Source organism: Coregonus clupeaformis, chromosome 12 (genome assembly GCF_020615455.1).
Source record: "Coregonus clupeaformis isolate EN_2021a chromosome 12, ASM2061545v1, whole genome shotgun sequence".
Classification (NCBI taxonomy): domain Eukaryota; kingdom Metazoa; phylum Chordata; class Actinopteri; order Salmoniformes; family Salmonidae; genus Coregonus; species Coregonus clupeaformis.
Genome location: NC_059203.1, coordinates 51,329,362 through 51,351,540, shown reverse-complemented (window position 1 = coordinate 51,351,540; position 22,179 = coordinate 51,329,362). Strand labels below are relative to the sequence as shown.

Sequence of the window (22,179 nt, the reverse complement as noted above, 5' to 3'; positions counted from 1 at the left end):
AGCGTGTTGCACGAACATGGTGATCTTTATTATCGACAGCGATAAAAAGCACACTAAACAAAACAAATACACGACTCGTGAAGTCCACGGTGACACTGACCGAACACGGAACAAAAACCCACAAACACAAAGTGAAACACAGACAGTTAAATATGGCTCCCAATCAGAGACAACCAGCACACAGCTGACACTCGTTGCCTCTGATTGGGAGTCACTCAGTCAAACATAGAAACAGACTAACTAGAACCCCCAACATAGACATAACCACATAGAACAAACACACTCTGGCTCAACAAATAGAGTCCATTAGCCAGGGTGTGACAAGTAGAATGGGCTTAGAACCTCTAACCCTGGCAATTTGACTGGTAAACTCATAGAAGCGGTAAAGGTCAATCGAACTCGACCAAAACAATGGAATTGCCGTGGAAACGTTTGGGGGAAAGATCCCGAGTCTCCTCATTGCCCCCCAGCAAAAATGTGTCTACATTTAAGCTGTGTTTATATGTGTATGAGTATAATGCTTGTATGGATTTCAACCCCAACACAAACACATGTTCATGTCATTGTTACCAATCAACTGCATTACAGTTCAAAAACAACTTTGACTATCATCAACTATTTCTGAATGCTAGCTATGCTAACCAGCTTATATGAACGGGAGTTAGCATTTAGCAGTCACTTCTTCTAAACCTGAAAAGGGACAACTTCTACATGTTATGCAGTGAAAACAGCCAAATATATCCAAATCGGACTTAAGTAAGCTTATTGTGGGCCTGTTACAATACATAAATCATGACGGATTTGACGAATATCCACTTTGTTAGATCAGATTTGTTGAATGTGCGCCGATCTGGTCAATGGAACGTCTGCGTTCCATTGACTCCTTTACCGCATCTATGGGTACACTCGCAATGGCTGCCTTGGATTGTGATGCAATAATTTCCACGGTAATGTAGAATGTTCATTCAAATGATGTTAACTGATGTGGCTCATGCAATGGAATGTATTGTTTGTAATGTCAGTTGAGTTGAAACAAGAAATCACAGCACATATTGATGGGTGCACTTCCTGCTTTTACTTGCTGCTTTTACTTGCTGCTTTGCTCCTATGGGTAGCCTACATTCGCAATGGCCACCAGTCCACCCATTATACCATCATTGACTTGAATGCCATCATTGACTTCTATAATTACAGAGAACGCGGTCATTCGGTTGGCCAATTACCGTCATCCAAAATTCCATGACCGTCACAGCCCTAGTTGCAACATTAGGTTTGCCCTGATGCGTTCTATAGATTTGAGGATCTTTCATATGGTCTGTTGCTGTGCCAAAGGAATCTATGTCAATCAACACTAAATATATGGTGGATTGGAATGTCTGTGGCTACTGACTACTTCTCTGAAGCATCTAACTGATTACATTAATGTGGGTTTGTGTGTGTTTGGGCAGAGAAAACTATCTGATAGGCTTCTGCCTCCTCCTCCCTCTCCCCCTCCCCCCCATCTCCTGGCCCTAGGCTAGGGCCTACCAGGAACCAGTCTGACTGGTTGACTCTGCCTGCTGCTCCGCTTTGCTTGGGCTTCTAACAGGGAACAGGGAGACTGACGGGGAGAGGAAACCCTGTAGAGAAGAGAAGGAGAGGGCTGCTGAGCTTAGCTGATGTCCTGAATATACTGTATCCCAGTGTTTTCCTTACCATTGTACAGCCCACAACCCTGAAAGAGTTTGGCTTATTCTATGTAACGGCCTTGTGTCTCAGTAAAATTGTGTCCATGTCTCAATGAACTTGCTGAACCTCTATGTTCATTTTCCTCATCTGTCTCCTCTCCTCTTCTGTCCTTCTCTAAATATAACACTAGTTTGAACCAGGAGAGGCGTCTCGCTGTCTGTCTGTCCTCAGCTATGTACGCTGATGGGATACCTCGTGAATAGGGACAGGAGTTTTTTTCCTACCTGGTTAGGCAACGTGGTTAGGTGAAACACCTGGCCCTGCTACTGAATCACTAGCATTCAACTGCTCCTTGATGTCAGGATTGCGGTGTGTTCAGAGTGAGACTGACAGATAATAACATTTCTGTTTTGTTTGGTTTGCATTTTGGTAGTTATATCAATTGTCATGTAGGCCTCTGTCTTACTATTGTCCAGAAGCCTAGTTGGGAATTCTTAGAGAGTCCTTGTCAGTTGGAAAGGGAAAGTTCTGTTCTGTTATCGTGTTGCTGTCCCTCATTGTTCATGTGTAGGCTTCTTGATTTGAAGAATGTTTGGTTCCCTCTGTATCTCGTGTCCTGCGCCCACTCTGTCCTCCACTCACCAATGTCAACATGGCAGCGTCTTCCGAAGGGACGGGTACAGCTGTATGTTCAATGAGACCACTAAAAGGAATACAGATGCAATGTCCGCCCCAAATATGTTATTTTACAGACTAAAAAAGCGTTCTGATTGGTTGAATTCCAAATTAACTCCTAGCCTCCATGCTAGCCCAGGGATGGCCAACCCTCCTGGGCAGCTCCTGTAGGATTTTGTTTGTCTAACTTTAACACATATGATTATACTAATTAGCTCCTCCTCAGGATTAACTGGTGAGGTGTGCTATAATAGGACTTGAGCAAAAGCCTGGAGAAGTTAGATAGGATAGATTTAAGCAATCATTGATTAATCTTGCCTTCTGATAGGCTAGGGGAAATGTTCACCATATTCCTCAATTATTCAATATTTCAGATCTACAGGAGTGCCGAGGGGCTAGGGCCTAGGCATCCATTTTTCTATTGCCTAAATGAAATGAATACCTGAAATGTAAGCAATGTTGAAGGACTTCTCTAATCTGAGTTGGGTCCAAGTTGGCAACCGGTTCACTTCTCTACCCATGGACTGTCCTGATCCAGCTCTCTGTGTTGTGTTGTTCTGCAGGAGTTCTATGAGCATGCAAAGACCCTATGGCAAGACGAGGGGGTGAAGGCCTGCTTCGAGAGATCCAATGAGTACCAGCTGATCGACTGTGCACAGTAGTAAGTACCCAGTCATTTTCCCTCTGTCTGACATGCTGTGTAACACATTTTTTGATGCTTACTCTGAATTCATATCATCAATTCAAGACTCTCTAACTTAAGTACAGGTTTACTATGCATTTTCTTTTCATTTAACTCTTCTGTTGCAAACGTATTATATTTGTCCAGCTGACAATGGCAACCCGAATGTACAGTATGGCTGTTGTTGAGATTGTCTTGCAGTAGCGTAGGTATTTATTTGTGTAGCTGGTGATTTGTGCACTTACAGTATAGGTTCATTGTGGCTGTGTTGGGAGAGGTTTTTACAGTAGAGCTTCCCTTTCCCTCCTCCTCGGCTCCTAGCTTCTCTTTTCTGGAATTCTTTCTTATCCGTCCTTTGATCTCTGTCAGGCCTGTCTCTGTTATAAGTCATGCAATGGTCACATGAACCCAGAGTTATTGGAAGGCAGATGCTCTTGGAGCTTTGCAGCAAGATGATCATGAAAACTCTCCCTTGTATGAAATGTGGTTCTGGTTAGGGCTGGGTAATATATTGAATTCATTTGATTAATTTGAACGTATGTTTTAGCACAATGTTCCAAATGCCTGTATCGCAAGAATCAAGGTTAGACTTTTTCCCCATTTTTATTAGTGTTTGACTTTTTGGTCTCGCCTCCTTCGCTCCTTCTGTGCTGTGTGCACTTGTGCAACTTCCCACTCGCACACAGACACCAAGCCCCTCCCCCCTGCCACTCACAACAACAAAGAGACGAAATATCACTTCTTCCTCTCTGACAGCAAGCGGTTTCAACTCGCTATTTGCATTTGAGGTTTGGTCCAACATAAATCGGTCATATCGACACCAAACACATTGAAACATTATTTTATTGTAATGGAGGAGAACTTAACCTTTGTAACGATACCCTTTTTATGTCTCAACTCCCAAAATGTAGAACAGTGCAGACCCTAGTAAGACAGGAGTATCAAGGAACATTATTGTGGAAAATAAACCAGGTACTAGCATTTTAGCCACATACTGTTATGTGCTAGCTGTCTAGTCTGTGTTTTATAAATGTGCAATGAGCATAAAAATATGTATTTGTATAAGGAATTGGCAACTCATTCTGAGTTTCTCATTCTGAGAAATAAGCATCTTCTTATCCAGGTAGGCCACTTGATTTCAACATCTAAACAAAGTGAACAGGCTAGACAGTTGGAGACAGACGAGAGGGTGTATCCATAACAGTTCAACTGTTCTACCTTGTTAGCATGCAATTAGCTCCAAGTTGGCTAGACTTTAAATATAAAGGTAAGCTGGCTACACACTAGCAGTGGACTTGTGCTTGAGAGATTGTTTATGAGCCTGTGTTAATTTTCTACAATGCCTGCTACCAGAAGTTGGTCATTATTAGTGGATCTGCATTGTGCACGGTTTTGGTTACTTTTGTAACAACATTTTTATTTTCATAGACAGTCTTGAAAGCCAGATCAGTGATTATTGCAAAAACGCAGGTTAAACTCTTTTTTATAAAATAATTAAATGATTAGTGGTTCTTATGGTTGAAGGCTTATATTTAGCCTAGGTATAATTTTTCAAGTCCTGAATTCATTAGATTATCCCCGACTGTTTGAAATGCGGTGTATTGACCTTTAATTGTTCAACAAAGCTTATTTAGAGAAACGTAAAACAAAATCGAAATATATATCGGGAATCGCCCATAAGTTGGATAAAATCGAGATCTGATTTTTAGGTCATATCACCCAGCCCTAATTGTGGTTTGTTATTCTGAGCACTGGGATGGGACCTGCTCCTGGACCGTCAAAGACAGGCAGGCAGTCAGGCAGGCAGACAGACATGCAGGCAGACAGACAGTTACGTGCAGGCTAAATGGAGACGTACAGAGAGGGGTCTTTCCTGCATTGCGGGGTAGGTATGTCAGCCCTCTCCTCCTGTCTCCCATACCCAGAAGCCCAGCAGCCCAGCCTGTGTTGTGGATTAGATGCTGGGCTGGTTGGCCAGACCGGAAGTGCTCCCCTTCCCCCACTGTATGCTTATGTAAACGGAGAAGCCGAGAAAGAGAGAGCTATTTTTAACTCAGGCTAGCTGCAGAAGGAGAAAGAATGTGTGTGTGTGTGTGTGTGTTTGGGGAAAGAGAGACAACTTTAGCATCATTGATGAAGGTGTCGGCATGAAATGAAAATCTCTGTCTGAGTTGGTGAGGGAATGTGTGGTCCTCTGTAGCTCAGCTGGTAGAGCACGGCGCTTGTAACGCCAAGGTAGTGGGTTCGATCCCCAGGACCACCCATACACAAAAATGTATGCACGCATGACTGTAAGTCGCTTTGGATAAAAGCGTCTGCTAAATGGCATATTATTATTATTATTATTATTATAATGTCAAGGCCCTCCCTCTGTAGTGTCCCCCCCTCTCTGTGGCTGTGATAAGGACTCGGCTGAGGAGATTGAAATGGCAATGCAGCCTCAGTCAGATGGAGGCAGGCTCATGGAATACCTTATTTTCTGTTATCGTCAGATTGTTAGGTTTTGATGTGGTTGTCTGTGTTGTTTTTAATTAAGGATGTTTTGTATCTTAATCATTTTAGCAATACCAGAAAGCTAATTATTCTTAGTTTACAGTGCAACAGGGTGACATTTTGATTCTCCAAAAACACTGAAATATAGGCTACCACTTCATATACTCCTCTCAGTATTTATTTCACAACACCCATGTGATTGTGCTCCCGAGTGGCGCAGTGGTCTAAGGCACTGCATCGCAGTGCTAGCTGTGCCACTAGAGATCCTAGTTCGAATCCAGGCTCTGTCATAGCCGGCCGCGACCGGGAGACCCATGGGGCGGCGCACAATTGGCCCAGCGTCGTCCAGGGTAGGGGAGGGAATGGCCGGCAGGGATGTAGCTCAGTTGGTAGAGCATGGTGTTTGCAACGCCAGGGTTGTGGGTTCGATTCCCGCGGGGGGCCAGTATAAAAAATAATGTATGCACTCACTAACTGTAAGTCGCTCTGGATAAGAGCGTCTGCTAAATGACTAAAATGTCAAATGTAAATGTAAATGATTGCATCGCGTGCCACATGTATCTTTATCATTTCATTTTATACCACATACATTATCACCCTCCTCTCATGTCCGTCACATATAATGCCTAGAAGTTCTGAAATGGCTGTTGTTACAAGTATTACTTATTTGTGTTGTCAAAATGGGGTCATAGTGTCTTTCTGTAACTGAGCACCACATTTTAATTCCTCAACAATAGTGATAAAACACGTTACGTTGCAGATTCTTGAGAGAAAACCTTTACCGGATCCCGTTATGAATTGGGGGTCAATTTGGGGAGTGCCTTGAAAAGTTCCAACAGTAACATGAAGACGATACTGTAGTATAAATAGGAAACCAAACAGAGACCCAAAATAAAATGTCAACCAGTTTTGTTCTGTGGTTTAGACCTACTGAGAGCAGGGTAAACCTGCATAAATCTCAGTCCTACATGAATGTCACAAAAAAGGGGGGTTTGAAATAAATGTCAATATAACAAATGTCACTATGTATTAGGAGTTTTGCAGTCATATTTGACAATTAATCTGTCAAAATGCATTTTCAATTGTTCGCTTTGGCCTAATTCTGTATTCCACACTAAAGTTGATAAACTAGGCCTCATTTTGCATTTGTAGCTCAGATTTCCTGATAAGGTTTGCACGTAAACTCACTAGATAATTCAGTGAACAGCACTGGGAAGTGAATTTGCGACGCCGCAGCGAAAGCAGAGAGGTTGTTGAGCTGTTCCCCTCAGGCTGCTGTGGAGAGCTTTCTGTGGAAATGCTGAGGAAATGGAGCTGTGTGGAGTAGCCTAGCCAACTAGCCGCTGTCGTACGTATCAGATGAGCTATTGACCATTCAGTCTGACCTGTCAATGCTCTCCGCGTTTGACGCTACTATAATGTGGCGTAGCTTTCTCTCAAAGCCACACTATCTTTACTCCTCTATACACTGTTCTCTTGGTAAACTCTTCTCTCCCATTCTCTCCCTCTCCGGTTTGCAGGGACAGAAAATGGCTGGGACTGAGTCACTGAGTCATCACATGAGGGAGGGAGGGAGAAAGGTTTCACTGGAAACAGGGTTTGAGGAGAGTGTAAAAGCGCTTTTCAAACTGAAAGCCCTGGTCGTGTGTGTGTATTTTCGTGTAGGTGCACACACTGCACAATGCATATCTAAAATCGTCCCTAGGCTATTTATCAAGCTGACTGCATTTCCAGCGTGAGAATAGGTAAACAGTTGTTGGTTCCAGCTGTATGGCTGTAACACTGTTAGCGCGTCTCACAACTTTCCTGGTCTGCGTACGTAGCTACGTTGTTGCGATCCCAGTCGGTTGTGATTTCTAGAATGCTCTCCTGTTTAGAGCCTGTGTTGCCCCTTTCCTTCTCTATTTCCAGCATTGTGTTCTTCACAGCCCTCCCTTTGCTGGCCTCTCTCCACCTTTCCTCCCCCCCCCTCTTCTCTCCCTGCATTTCTTTCTCTCTCTCTCCTCTTTTCTTTCTGTCTGTCTCTCCCTCTCTCTGGCCTCACTCCAGTCACAGAAGATTGGGAGCTCATAGTCTATTTATAGCCCGGTGGTTCTGTCACCATGACAACCAAGCTGGAGGCCAGGGCGCCAGGGAGCTATTTTTGGAGCAGCTCTGTAATGTCAGACACAGCCTTCTCTCTCTTTTCTCTCCTTCTATCCCTCTCTATTCTGTATCAGAGCGACTTCTGGATGTGTAGTGTAGCGTACCCATTAAGCTAAATTACGTTGAAAATACTTTTCCAGACGTTGACGTCAGGTGCATTTTAGGCGCTGAATGATATATGAAAATGCTTTATTTCCGGACATCGAAAATTCGTATTTTCCAGACGTTGAAAATATGTATTTTTTGGACGGTGAAAATACAAATTTTTCAGTCATTGATTCTATGGCCAAATTTCAACTGTAGATACAGTGAGGAAAAAAAAGTTTTTGATCCCCTGCTGATTTTGTACGTTTGCCCACTGACAAAGACATGATCAGTCTATAATTTTAATGGTAGGTTTATTTTAACAGTGAGAGACAGAATAACAACAAAATAATCCAGAAAAACGCATGTCAAAAATGTTATAAATTGATTTGTATTTTAATGAGGGAAATAAGTATTTGACCCCTCTGCAAAACATGACTTAGTACTTGGTGGCAAAACCCTTGTTGGCAATCACAGAGGTCAGACGTTTCTTGTAGTTGGCCACCAGGTTTGCACACATCTCAGGAGGGATTTTGTCCCACTCCTCTTTGCAGATCTTCTCCAAGTCATTAAGGTTTTGAGGCTGACGTTTGGCAACTCGAACCTTCAGCTCCCTCCACAGATTTTCTATGGGATTAAGGTCTGGAGACTGGCTAGGCCACTCCAGGACCTTAATGTGCTTCTTCTTGAGCCACTCCTTTGTTGCCTTGGCCGTGTGTTTAGGGTCATTGTCATGCTGGAATACCCATCCACGGCCCATTTTCAATGTCCTGGCTGAGGGAAGGAGGTTCTCACCCAAGATTTGACGGTACATGGCCCTGTCCATCGTCCCTTTGATGTGGTGAAGTTGTCCTGTCCCTTAGCAGAAAAACACCCCCAAAGCATAATGTTTCCACCTCCATGTTTGACGGTGGGGATGATGTTCTTGGGGTCATAGGCAGCATTCCTCCTCCTCCAAACACGGCGAGTTGAGTTGATGCCAAAGAGCTCGATTTTGGTCTCATCTGACCACAACACTTTCACCCAGTTCTCCTCTGAATCATTCAGATGTTCATTGGCAAACTTCAGACGGGCCTGTATATGTGCTTTCTTGAGCAGGGGGACCTTGCGGGCACTGCAGGATTTCAGTCCTTCACGGTGTAGCGTGTTACCAATTGTTTTCTTGGTGACTATGGTCCCAGCTGCCTTGAGATCATTGACAAGATCCTCCCGTGTAGTTCTGGGCTGATTCCTCACTGTTCTCATGATCATTGCATGGAGCCCCAGGCCGAGGGAGATTGACAGTTATTTTGTGTTTCTTCTATTTGTGAATAATCGCACCAACTGTTGTCACCTTCTCACCAAGCTGCTTGGCGATGGTCTTGTAGCCCATTCCAGCCTTGTGTAGGTCTACAATCTTGTCCCTGACATCCTTGGAGAGCTCTTTGGTCTTGGCCATGGTGGAGAGTTTGGAATCTGATTGATTGATTGCTTCTGTGGACAGGTGTCTTTTATACAGGTAACAAACTGAGATTAGGAGCACTCCCTTTAAGAGTGTGCTCCTAATCTCAGCTCGTTACCTGTATAAAAGACACCTGGGAGCCAGAAATCTTTCTGATTGAGAGTGGGTCAAATACTTATTTCCCTCATTCAAATGCAAATCAATTTATAACATTTCTGACATGCGTTTTTCTTTGTCAGTGGGCAAACGTACAAAATCAGCAGGGGATCAAATACTTTTTTCCCTCACTGTACATTCTCAATGAACATCATCAATTATGTTTTTTTCTACACAGAAGATCATTCAAAATTATTGCCCGATGATCTTCTGAACTTCCCAATACCTTTTTGATGCATTTCAGTCACTTCAAACCATACTTCCTTCCGATTGAAGTACTGTCAGACTGATTTGTAACAGACTGTCATAAGCCTAGTCTAAACTATAAACCAAGTCTAAGCCCTTGGTTTGCGATATCTACTAAGCTAACATATGGAATTGTTTTAAGATGGTCATGGATCATTTAGCTATTTGATTTAGAATTGTAGGACTCCTGTAGGTTTTTTAAAAAGTATTTGATAACATATTGAATTTGGCCTTTACTGGCATGCAGCATATTGGCAGTGCTTGCTGTGACTTGTAGTGCAGCACGTCGTGGGCGGTTTGCAAGCAGGCCAAAATGAATTGACAACCCAAATCATTGCAAAGGCCGAGGGCCTTGTGTTTGACACGTGCTCTGTGTTTGACACGTGCTCTACGGGCATATCAAAGTTCCAGTGTGAGATCTCTGCTAGTTTAAAAGTTAAGACCCATTTTATACAGAGAAAGTGGCATAGTAGGCAATGTAAACAGCCATAGCCCTCCTTTTAAACTGGGTGGACACTACATGTTTTTAGCCTGATCTACGGGCTCCCAATCAGCTCCCGGTGCATTTTTCCAAGTCGTAGGAAATCTGAGCAAACCTGGAGCAAAACATAATGCCGCAGCCTGTAAAGGGTAAGCACATACCCGATTTGTGGTTGATCGCTCCCGGGCATTATCGCCAAGTGTGAGCAGTGCTCATAGCAGATGCGAGACATGTCCCACTATCAGCTACTCAGAACTATAAAGGTTCTCTTCAACTACCTCACAAGTTCATCACAACAATGCCACCAAAAAGAAAACAAGACGCACCAGTGTGTGCACTATGGTCTTGTGCCAAAGAGGAAAAAAATGTTGAATTGTGGCAGGACCAACATTGCTATGATCACCAGTTGGAGAGCTACCACGACAGAGTGGAGAAAGACCGACGGTGGAGGGAAATAGCCCTGGAGATAGAAATAGCTGGTAAGATATGTTATTAATAGTGTTGTAGCTCAAGCTAACATATTATGTTTACATCAGGTCATACACAAATTATACATTTTTCTAATGTCCATCAACGTAATATAGGAAGCCTTATATCAAATATTTGTTTGTGAAACAACAACTTGCGGAAACGTGTAAAAACAACAACGGGTGGCAGGTAGCCTAGCGGTTAGAGCGTTGGGCCATTAAGCGAAAGGTTGCTGGTTCGAATACCTGAGCCGACAAGGTGAAAAATCAGTTGATTTAATAAAATAATTAATCAGTCATCTTCCTCAAATGAAGGGGATGATGCCGTAATCTTTTCAAGAGGGAGGGAATCTGATTTCATCGGTCCCCATTCGCGGCTCAGTCATTTCATTCAGGGGAAGTGGAGTTAGCCATGAGTTAGCCTGCCCCGGAGCAGGTTAGTTCTGAAGGATTCGTTGCCATAGAAATGTACCTGGCTAAAAGGTGAGCCACTTTCGTATGACCGGTTATCCCGAGTTGAACTCAGAGTTGACCAAAGCTACCTCGCTAACTCCTCAAACATGCTTCATAGGATACCCCATGTCCACTGGGCATCAGTTCAAGTAGCCTATGTAGGCTACATGCAGACTACATCACGTCTCGTGTGAATTCTTATGTGGATTATAATAAAGTGACACATTTGTAGGGGGTAGATGTATTTATCAATAGTTTTATCATATGTTCAAAGCAAGCAATAGGCAGAATACATTATTGGTGGTCTCAGTGCCTGTGCAGTTACGGCCGCTGACCCCGGCACACATACGCCAGAGTCCACATGGGTTCAAATCCGGCCCACTGCCCTTTGACTCACCCTTCCCGTCTTTCCAACACAGTTCTATCTCTTCAATAAAAGCTCAAAGATTGGGACTGCCCTACTCGTTAAAAAGTACCTTTAAGAAATAATAATAGGCTTGTATAATATAATGATAATACATTATAATGATGATCTAGGCCTAATAATATGCCATTTAGCAGTGGGAGGATTTTAACATTAACACGTGGGTGCAGAAAAGTGCCAGATACTTGAATGATAATGACCAAATCATTGTCGCATAATTAAAGAGACAGGGTTGGCGCAAATTGCAGGAGTGGGGATGGTGAAATCAGCTGTTCAATCAGCTGTCAATCAACTGATGTCCGAAATCAGCTCATCAACTCAGCCAGGGAAACACAAACGGTAGCCTATTATCAGTTTTCACACCTTTCATTATGTGACAATGGATAGGCTAACGGGTAGCCTACAGAATGTATTAGAATATAATCAAATAACAAGGGGCCTATTGCAACCATCGATCGCACGAGATTATCACCAGTTGATGTTTTGTTAAACCATCAATACGCGCTAAATTCACCCGCACAGCTGTTCTGAATTGCAACCATTACCGCTCACCTCATTACCGCTCCCTAAAATATGTCGTCAGTGTTACCTTAGTCTATTGAAATAAAATTTGAAGCCACAGTCCAACAATTCCTGCCTGAACATTGACTCCTACTGGTATATGAGGGGTAATGTACTTCAGTGAGAACAAGTCTACCATCTAGATGCCTACCTCTATATACCCTAGCAACGCGCATGCCCCGCCCACCTGAGTATCTGTCTTTTTCAGCCATCTATTTCTTGTGTTTGAGGGGTGCAAAATCCACTTGTCACTTAAATCTCGCCGGATTGCTTGCTTTCTTTTTACTCCTGCGACTCTTTCATACTCTTGCTAGTGCCTGTCGTTTTTCCCCGTTAACGTTAAGACCGCAAACATTTTTGTAATGACCTGTCAAACACACCCTGGTAATGGCTGAAATGGGCTCAATGGGAGACATTGGCTTTCTGTTGAATCTATAAGAACGCTAATGCTTAGTCTGGGATTTAACCCACTGTCTTGACACTTACATCACAAGAAAAAGAAGAAAGATAACATTATTTTAATATTGTTGTTTTTTGGGGAGGGAATTGAAAAAGTAATCATTTAATAGAGTTGAAATGTTTACAAATTAGATGCATTGAAATGAAAGCAACTTCCGAAAATGAACACTTGGATTATAGTGGAATTATGTCTGATCTCGCAAACAATGTAAAGTATGTTTAGATAGGTGTAATCTAGAGCCAAGTGTGTTGATTTTTGTATCCTGCTATTGACACACTTATGCAACAGAATGTCACAGCAACAGTAATTAATGAGGCAGTCTAGACAGCGCAGGTGAGTACAGGTAGGGAAGACAGAGCAAGTGTTTGGTGGTTGCAGCCCTGTACCGCCCCTTTATGTTAATTTATAAATATGCAAATACACCCGGTGTATTTATGCAAATAGGGCATATTTAATTAAAAGAATACCTGATACAATAAGAAAATATATATGGCCTCCTGAGTTGCGCAGCGGTCTAAAGCACTGCATCGCATTGCTTGAGGCATCACTACAGACCCAGGTTCGATCCCAGGCTTTGTCACAGCCGGCCGTGACCGGGAGACCCACCAGGATACTCATGAGGCGGTGCACAATTGGCCCAGCGCACAATTGGCCGGCTGGGATTTCCTTGTCCCATCGCGCTGTAGCGACTCCTTGTCGCGGGCCGGGCGCCTGCAAGCTGATTTTGTGGAGGCCAGGTCATCTGATGCAGCACTCCATCACTCTCCTTCTTGGTCAAATAGCCCTTACACAGCCTGGAGGTGTGTTGGGTCATTGTCCTGTTGAAAAACAAATGATAGTCCCACTAAGCCCAAACTAGATGGGATGGCGTATCGCTGCAGAATGCTGTGGTAGCCATGCTGGTTAAGTGTGCATTGAATTCTAAATAAATCACAGACAGTGTCACCAGCGAAGCACCCCCACACCATAACACCTCCTCCTCTATGGTTTACGGTGGGAACTACACATGCGGAGATCATCGGTTCACCCACACCGCTTCTCACAAAGACACGGCGGTTGGAACCAAAAATCTCAAATTTGGACTCATCAGACCAAAGGACAAATTTCCACCAGTCTAATGTCCATTGCTCGTGTTTCTTGGCCCAATCAGTTATCTTCTTATTATTGGTGTCCTTTAGTAGTGGTTTCTTAGCAGCAATTTGACCATGAAGGCCTGATTTACACAGTCTCCTCTGAACAGTTGATGTTGAGATGTGTCTGTGACTTGAACTCTGTGAAGCATTTATTTGGGCTGCAATTTCTGAGGCTGGTAACTCTAATGAACTTATCCTCTGCAGCAGAGGTAACTCTGGGTCTTCTATTCCTGTGGCGCTCCTCATGAGAGCCAGTTTCATCATAGCGCTTGATGGTTTTTGCGACTGCACTTGAAGAAACTTTCCAAGTTCTTGATATGTTCCGGATTGATTGACCTTCATGTCTTAAAGTAATGATGGACTGTCTTTTCTCTTTGCTTATTTGAGCTGTTCTTGCCATAATTTGGACTTGGTATTTTACCAAATAGGGCTATCTTCTGTATACCCCCCCTACCTTGTCACAACACAACTGATTGGCTCAAACACATTAAGAAGGAAAGAAATTCCACAAATTAACTTTTAAGAAGGCATACCTGTTAATTGATATGCATTCCAGGTGACTACCTCATGAAGCTGGTCAAGAGAATGTCAAGAGTGTGCAAAGCTGTCATCAAGGCAAAGGGTGGCTATATGAAGAATCTCAAATATAAAATATATTTAGATTTGTTTAACACTTTTTTGGTTACTACATGATTCCATATGTGTTATTTCATAATTTTGATGTCTTCACTATTATGCAATGTGAAAAATAGTACAAATAAAGAAAAACCCTTGAATGAGTAGGTGTGTCCAAACTTTTGACTGGTAGTGTATATATGAGTGCATTCTAAGAAAAAAGTAAAATTTGACAATAAATTGAATACCTGAATTCCCACCAAAACCCCCGAACTCCATTCATTATTTGTCTGTGCCAGTAAACTTTTATAGGCTATTATTCAATCAATATCTGATGGATTATAAAAATTCAAAAAGTTTGGAGTAGCTTCATCCATTGTCCAACTGTTGCATTTATAAGAATTGTTTTTAAAACCTTTTAACAATTTTGATTACTGTTGCTAATATACCCTGCTTAGCTTTGGAAACAAGCTGCATTCGATTCAGCTGAGCTATCATGTTAATACATTTAGACATTGATCAGCTTCCATACTCATATGCGTAGACTACCTAAATAACATTGACATTGATTTGCCCAAAGGACACCATAATTTCAACGTGATGTATACTATCATTCGTCCATGATTGATTGGATCTTTTGAAGTTTAGAAGTAGTTCCCATAAGCCATTTTAAGTAGGATACCAAATTCATGATGTTAATAATAAACTTTTACGTTTGGATATTGTCTTTTATATATGTTATTCATAATATACAGTATATATACTATCCAAGCAGAAGATACATCTCCTTCAAATGTTGATATTTGGTTGCTTTCACAATTCAATATCCAGTTTGTTTACAAATTATTTATATGTTGGATTGACGTTTTCATCTCAACCAAAAATCGAAGTAAAAAAATAGCACTGAATCAAATAAAACTTTAAATGCACTTCAAATAAAGTTTGATTTGATTTAGTCCTAATCTTCAACTTAGATTTTTGGTTGAGATGGAGACGTGAATACAACATATTAATAACTTTTCGATTAAATTGGAAATCAACCAACCATCCTTCATATACAAGACAATATCCAAAGGTAAAAGTGTATTATTAATATAATGAATTTGACATCCTATTTATAGGGCTAATGGTAACTACTTTAGAACTTCCAAAGGTCCAATCAACTATGGATGAATGACAGTATACCTACCTACACGTTGAAATTATGGTGTCATTTATTGGGCAAATCAGATGACAATGTAGCCTACATAAACCCAACCTCACTCTGAATTTAATTTAACATACAGCTTGTGTAAGAAAAGTTAGAGGAGTTACTTTCAACTTTTCAATGTTATTTAGGTAGTCTACGCAAACGAGTATGGAAGCTGATCAATGTCTAAATGTGTTGACATGATAGCTAAGTTGAAACAAACAGGGTAGATAGAGGTAGGCATATGGATGGTAGACCCGTTCTCACTGAAGTGCATTATTCCTCATAGTAGGAGTCAAGGTTCAGGCAGGAATCGTTGGACTGTTGCTTCACATTTTATTTCAATATACCTCTTTATGTAGATTGATAGCATGATGTTGAAACAATGACGTTGATTCAAACATACTGTACCATTTTACTATCAACATTGAAACAAGGTCAAATAATATATTTTATCAAATCAGAGATTCAACATAATTTCAACCACCCAATATATTGAATATATGCAGAAAAATATTTTTTACATTTCTATGTGGAATTTTCTATGAAATTTCAACGTATACATTGTTCTGACGATTATGTTGAAATTAGATTGATGTAACAAGCTGTTAGACAGGTTAAGTCAATGTATTTAAGTTGAAGTTTCAATTTACAAGGCTGTTTGAAATTAGATGAAAACAGTACTGGTTGACTTTTTTCAAATCCAATGCATTTTCCACATTGATTACACGTCACAATACGTTGACAAATTACGTTAAAACAATGTTGATTCAACCAGTGTGTGCCCAGTGGGATGTTACAAGTCGCATTTAAACCTGTTCTTACCTCAAGCTCTTTCTGTAAAATTGACAATCCATTTAGTCCTCTTTTCCGTAACCAGTCACGTGCCCAAATTAGCTTCTTTTTTAAATGTTGTCTTCGCTTTTCCGGAGCATAACAATGCACATACAAGGAACACAGCACCATCCTTGGTTGCCATGATGATTTCCTTACTACACTTAAGTAAACATGCCCAGCAAAAATATAGCCTGATTCTGGCCTGATCGTCCAATTGTACTCCCGTGGAGGTACCGCCATGTGTATGTACTATACCAATTACTAGTTCACTACGATTTTGATTGACTGAATCGTTAAATGTTCCACATTTGGAAATACTCCTTACACGTCTTCTTTTTATATTTATTTTTACAAATACTCCTTACACGTCTTTTTTTCTAAAAATGAATCTTAACCAACAATAAGCAAACCAATGTTTTATGCTAACAGAATGTGTTCAAAGATTTGTAGAAAATGGAAAACTGTGAGTGGACAATGTCCTTTTTTTGTGCAACGTTTAAAACAAAATGAACTACATGTTTTAGTTCAATGACGTGAACTTGGCAAAAAATTAAATAAATGCTGTAGAATGTTGTCGGTTGGCAGTAGATCCCATAAATTTCTCGGTGGAAAATGTCAACAAATAGTCATTGTTGTACAAGTCATATGATTCATGTCCAGTGTGTGGTGTGTGTGTGTGTGTGTGTGTGTTGTCTAAGATGTTTGGAGCAATGCCCCAGAGATATTAAGTTATGCCATGCTGTAGCCTGCTTTGTAGAACCTTCCCCTGTTATCAAACTTAGGATACTTTTACTTAAAGTTAAAGATATATGAAATTAATGGAAACCTCACAAACTGGGGCTGTAAGTCTAATTACAAGTTACCAGTGCTGGACAAATAGATATAAAGATGATATCCTAGAAAATACTTTTGAGATCACCAATATAACTACTTTTGAGATCACCAATATAACTACACCAGATTAGTGTATCTACATGTAGCGGTATGGGCTGAACTGTTACTGGGGCAACACTATTATTCAGTCTGACTACTGGGGAGGGTTATTATTGGACTAGCTCTATTAATAGGGAGACATTCTAAAATTGAGATGTGTATTTGGACTGGATCCGTGGACACATCAGAGCAGTTGTGGTATGAGACCAGCCTCACCACTCAGTCCCAAGAGGGAGGTGGTAGCTTGCTGGCTCTTTATGCGTGGGGATGTATGTGTCTGTGTGTGTGAGAGAGAGAGAGAGAGAAAGAGAGAGCGTGAGTGTGTCTGTGTGTGTGTGTGCCTGTCTGTCTGTCTGTCTGCACAACCTCCCCCTCCTCTCTCTCTGTGTGTGACCTGCAGCCCTCCTGTCACATTTCACCCCAGTGTGTCACATTCCTGGTTATCTCAGGGGGGTTACGTACCTCTGCCCTGAGAGGCAGGAAGGCGGACAGGCAGCACACTGTTTCTCCATGGTGGGGTACTGGACGTGAGGCGGGTTACCAGGCCTCCCTATTCCAACAGCAAGTCTCCCTGGAGATCTTCAGTAATGCCCTGAATCACTGCACTTCCCTGTGGAAATGAGCTGTTTTCCCTTTATTTCACACAGCAGTCATTCTATTTGATTGGGACGACACAACACACAAGTCCGCTCTGATGTTGAAACATATAGCATATGTCTGTGGTGTGAGGTTAGGCTTGTCACACCATTCTAGCAAGACCCTCTGCCCAATTGACTGGACCAATGACGACAGTCCACACTTAGGGTCCAGGTTCACATGTAGAAAAAAGGGAGGGTCTCTTAGGTTTGAGGGGTGGATCCGATTGGCCTCTGCTGGCTGACGACGACAAGTCACATCAGTCAGTCATCTATAGACCATTAGCTCTCTAAATTCAGCATAAACATGTTTCATGGTTGAACTGTGTGCGTCTAACATTTAAAGTCTCCCCCTCCCCCTCACTATTACTACTACAGCAGCTCCATTGACTACAGTGTCTGACAGAGCAAACGGCTGGTGACTCACACTGCGAGCCTCTGTGATCTCGCTGTGGAGAAAAAAAAGACACTCCCTCTGCTGGTCATTTGTGGAAGTGTTCTCCGTCTTTTTGCTTTACTGGTTGGTGACTGTAGGCTCCCTCCCCTTGTCTGTCTGTTATGGAATTTACCAGAGGTGGAATGCCTACCAATGTCATCCTGAGAATATGTATGTTCTGGTCAGTTTGACAGCAAATGTATGATGAAACAAATGTATGATGTGGTAATGGTTATCCCTCCATGTCTCCCCTGCAGCTGGCTGAAGCCCTGAGTTCACAGACAGATAACAGGAATGTAATGTTTCAAATGCAGCCATAACACGCATTGAGGTTTTGGTATTATACAACAGTTCTGGTTTGACCATTTTTGATGGTTGGTAATTCGGGGTACTGTGTGGGGTTTGGTCATCTGTAGCTCAGGAAAGAGGAATGTTGTTATAGGATGTAATGCAAAGGAGTCATTTCTGTTAATTGTTATGCACATGATACTCTCTATATATCATATTGTGTGACCTTAGCTGTCAAGTGTGTCATCTATTCTGCTTCCGCTTTTACAGCTTTTTAGACAAGATTGAAATCGTGAAGCAGAGTGACTACACTCCCACTGATCAGGACTTGTTGAGATGCAGAGTACTGACTTCAGGGATCTTCGAGACAAGATTCCAAGTGGACAAAGTCAATTTTCAGTGAGTTTGATGTGTCAGCCATTTTTCTTTAAATGGAAGATGAATACCCTAGTAAACTGTTGATCCCTTTGTGTTACTGTTACTTGTTATCAGTTGATCTATTGGGCAGGAAGTAACTCTCGTTGTCTTTTCCCCTCTCCCAGTATGTTTGATGTTGGAGGTCAGAGGGACGAACGCCGAAAGTGGATTCAGTGTTTTAATGGTAAGGCCTCTGTACCACCCAATACTGTTGTATTTCTACCCGCCGATAAGTGGATAGCAAATGGCATGGGGATGCATCCACCTTCACATCCATGAACAGGTCCTGTATCATATCTAACCCAGTGGTGATTCTTTCTGCTTGTCTGTCCCTCCAGATGTGACGGCCATTATCTTCGTGGTGGCCAGCAGCAGCTACAACATGGTGATCCGGGAAGACAATCAGACCAACCGGTTGCAGGAGGCCCTCAACCTCTTCAAGAACATCTGGAACAACAGGCAAGACCTCTCAATGCTCTCTCCCCCTTTTAGTCATCTCCCTCTCTCTCCCCCTCACAAAGCCATTACTGTCCTTGACATACTGAATTGTTGTGTTAATCCCAGCCACAGCAGTTGCCGATAGGGATTTTTTACCCTTTGTGCTCATTTAAAATTAAATGCGCCACAATTCAATTTAATTTCTGGCCTAGGTCAATGATTTGTAGAACCGTGGTGTGCTGTGTAAATGTATTAGTCATTGACTTGAATACATCTACCTGAACTCACTTTGTTGTTGTTTCTCACCTCAGGTGGCTACGGACTATTTCTGTCATCCTCTTCCTGAACAAACAGGACCTGCTAGCAGAGAAGGTGTTGGCAGGGAAATCTAAAATTGAAGAGTATTTCCCAGAGTTTGCACGCTACACCACGCCAGATGATGGTAAGAGAAATACAGAAATACTCTTGATCAACTATCTACTGTAACTATTCAAGGCTGTCGAGATCAACTATTTTAAGTTAATCTGTAAATGTAACAATTGTAATAATATAACTTGGAACACTTTGGAACTTTTTGCGAAGTGATGGGCACAACTCTTCTTTGGTGAAGAATGAATCTTGTTGACATGGATTATTTTACTGTTGGAAATGAAAATGTCTAGTATACGGTGATTAGGCTTTGGATAAAAGCATCTGCTAAATGGCATATTATTATTATTAGACAGATGATGATTATATCAGTGATTTGGTCTATTTGTCCTTCTCAACCAGCAACACCAGAGCCAGGGGAGGATCCTCGTGTCACAAGGGCAAAGTACTTCATACGTGATGAGTTTCTGGTACGTGCCTTTAATGTCCATTCACCTTTTTGTTGACCTTTTTGTATGAGACTGTGTGTAGCAGTCTCAGACCAATATGCACACAGCCCTATGTGATTATGAATCCCTTCTCTTCTCTGTGGCCTTTTCAGAGGATCAGCACAGCCAGCGGAGACGGAAGGCATTATTGTTATCCCCATTTCACCTGCGCAGTTGATACTGAAAACATCCGGCGCGTCTTCAACGACTGTCGAGACATCATTCAGAGGATGCACTTACGACAATATGAGCTCTTGTGATAGGAGTGGGAGGAGAGACTCCCGGTGTACTGCCGGTGTTCTGCCTATCCTTGACCAGTTAGTCCCCTTGTCACTCAACCAACCCTCCCCTTCCATCTTGACAAACAAACACCTTCTCCTGGGGACACTGTGTTTCAAATAAAGAAAGTGACAACAGACGGACTCCTAAACACAGTACCGTACCAGTAACAAGCCAGAACTGCTGAACTCGCCACTGCACTTTGAACCTGTGCTCAGGACTGCAATCCATGGCTCTTTCTAGATCTCTCTCAAGCATACACACCACACGCGCACACTAACACACGCGGAACCCTCTCTAATTGTCAGTGTCTCACATTCATTCTTCTACTTGGGAATATCCCCGGCACACACAGAGACAAAAACACACACAAACACACGCTTTTTGTCCCACTGTTTTCAGCCTTGAAAAGCTAAATGCAGTGCCTGAGTTACTCTGGCGACGTCACAGTTCTCGAGAGATCCAGTATATGCATACGTGCCGAAGCAGGACCCTGGGAAGGAAATGATGGACGAGGTGAAAGGATGGAGGAATGTAACCAATAAAGAGGCAGGTTGGGAGCAGACTCTGCCTGGGGATGGATGCATGAGTGTGACTCGGACACAAGACTGTCACATGACTTTCACTTCTGGAATCAATGAGGATGAAAGGCAAAAACATACAATGCATTAATTCATGCATACAGTGAACTTGATGCAGTGCAAAATAATCCAAGCTATATATATATATATATATATATATATATATATATATATATATATATATATATATATAGATATATAGATATATATAGATATAGATAGATATTTATATTATGTGTATATAAATATGTGTATATATATATATATATGTATATACAGTGAGGGGAAAAAAGTATTTGATCCCCTGCTGATTTTGTACGTTTGCCCACTGACAAAGACATGAGCAGTCTATAATTTTAATGGTAGGTTCATTTGAACAGTGAGAGACAGAATAACAACAACAAAATCCAGAAAAACGCATGTCAAAAATTTTATAAATTGATTAGCATTTTAATGAGGGAAATAAGTATTTGACCCCTCTGCAAAACATGACTTAGTACTTGGTGGCAAAACCCTTGTTGGCAATCACAGAGGTCAGACGTTTCTTGTAGTTGGCCACCAGGTTTGCACACATTTCAGGAGGGATTTTGTCCCACTCCTCTTTGCAGATCTTCTCCTAGTCATTAAGGTTTCGAGGCTGACGTTTTGGCAACTCGAACCTTCAGCTCCCTCCACAGATTTTCTATGGGATTAAGGTCTGGAGACTGGCTAGGCCACTCCAGGACCTTAATGTGCCTCCTCTTGAGCCACTCCTTTGTTGCCTTGGCCATGTGTTTTGGGTCATTGTCATGCTGGAATACCCATCCACGACCCATTTTCAATGCCCTGGCTGAGGGAAGGAGGTTCTCACCCAAGATTTGACATGACATGGCCCGGTCCATCGTCCCTTTGATGCGGTGAAGTTGTCCTGTCCCCTTAGCAGAAAAACACCCCCAAAGCATAATGTTTCCACCTCCATGTTTGACGGTGGGGATGGTGTTCTTGGGGTCATAGGCAGCATTCCTCCTCCTCCAAACACGGCGAGTTGAGTTGATGCCAAAGAGCTCGATTTTGGTCTCATCTGACCACAACACTTTCACTCAGTTCTCCTCTGAATCATTCAGAT

At 42.1% G+C, this 22,179-nt stretch overlaps 1 pseudogene; it reads left to right on the top strand.

Moving 5' to 3' along the window:
• LOC121578381 overlaps window positions 1–21,233 on the top strand; it is a 42,538-nt pseudogene extending 21,305 nt beyond the window's left edge.
• Window positions 21,234–22,179: the final 946 nt, after the last annotated feature.